The 1,553-nt window shown below is 34.3% G+C and overlaps 1 pseudogene; it reads left to right on the top strand.

Moving 5' to 3' along the window:
- The first annotated feature begins 1,040 nt into the window (after positions 1-1,040).
- On the top strand, positions 1,041-1,340 carry LOC107652086 (heat shock factor-binding protein 1-like; annotated as a pseudogene).
- Positions 1,341-1,553: the final 213 nt, after the last annotated feature.

The raw sequence follows: 1,553 nt of genomic DNA, 5'->3' as shown, positions 1-1,553 counted from the left end.
CACTTACACAGCAAAAAAACAAGTAAAACATTTAGAGAAAAATAGATATGTAATAAAAATGGAGGACTTTCATGTTTTGCTGATGAAAAGTTCAGAGCTGAATAAAAGTACTGTCAAATGCAAAACCTAAGAAAAGCATAAAAATGTAAGCACAAAAGGGAAATCACACATGGTTCAATAAACTATTTATTTTACTTTATGGGAAGATCATATCTAAAACACCTAAGATCCTCAACTTTATTAGGACTATTAGTAGGAGTATACATAGAGTCCATAGGTATTAGTTGGCTATAATGGGATGATATCCCAAAAATAAAATTAAGGGATGGTAAAGAGGGTTGCTCAGTGATAGAGGGGAACTGAGAAGTGTTTTTTGGGTCAATTATCTCACATAAAATAGATTTGAAAGAGCTTTACAGTGGAAGGAATATGTAGGGAGTGGTTGGCAATACAGGAACTTTATTCTTGTTGGAATTGGAGTTGTGTATAAAAATCTATCTTATTGTGAAGGGAAGGAGAAAAGGAGGGAGATAATAGAAAGGTGGAGCTGATAAAAGAAAACGTGGATTAGGGGAGATGATAGAAAACACTATCAAGGAGAGACAAAATGAAAAGGAGAAAGACAGATAGGCAAAGAGAAACAAAGGGATTACAATGGTTCTATTGGTAGATATCAGAGTCCATGATCTTCAATGGAAAAAAGTATTTTAATCACCTTCAAACAAAAATTTGGTATTTCTTTCAATTATACAATTTTAAAAATTCTGAGTAGGGTTCCCTTGGCTTTTTCAAACTTCCACAGGGATCCATGGGTAGAGAATAATACTGAGGTTGACTATCTAGGTGACTCAAGAAATTGTGATACTCTTGAAAATTGAAGGGAATTTCAGAAGAGAGCTAAGCTTGGCTTTGGAGGGAGTCATAGAGTGAGCCAAATATCATGAGTTCTCTTTCAGACATGTCATTTGAGGTGTCTATATCTCATTTAAAATATTTAATAGGGGCCTTAGAGATGAGTTGGGAAACTGACAGAAGTCTGGAGCCAGAGCAATGGTGGAGCCAGACCCCAAAACTGTACAGGACCTAACCACTGTTATTCATACACTTCTTCAGCAGAAGGAGGACAAATTTCAGACCATGTCAGATCAGATAATTGGCTGAATTTATGATATGAGCAGTTACATTGATGATCTAGAGAAAAACATCACTGACCTTATGGCCCAATCAGGGGTGGAAGAAACAGAAGGGGAAAACAAAATACCAACTACACGAAATAGTTAAAGATTTTGTTAATCATTTAGAGTGAACTCTTGAAAATGTTTTTCACAAGCCAAGAGGTGAAGGAACAGATTTTCTCAACTAACTACTTTCTGCAACATTTTTTTTAGTTATAAAGCTTGTATTACTAGAATACGCAGTTTAGTTACATTTCAAGGTGATTTATTTTTTGATTTCTTGTATGTGGTAGCTTCAACTATATGACATAAAATATGTAAATATTGATAAACTGAAATTCTGACTACCATTGGCTAAAATTTTCAAAAATTTTACTG

This window comes from Monodelphis domestica, chromosome 3 (genome assembly GCF_027887165.1).
Source record: "Monodelphis domestica isolate mMonDom1 chromosome 3, mMonDom1.pri, whole genome shotgun sequence".
Classification (NCBI taxonomy): domain Eukaryota; kingdom Metazoa; phylum Chordata; class Mammalia; order Didelphimorphia; family Didelphidae; genus Monodelphis; species Monodelphis domestica.
The sequence above is the reverse complement of the archived record's forward strand: the minus strand, read 5'-3'. Positions and strand labels throughout refer to the sequence as shown.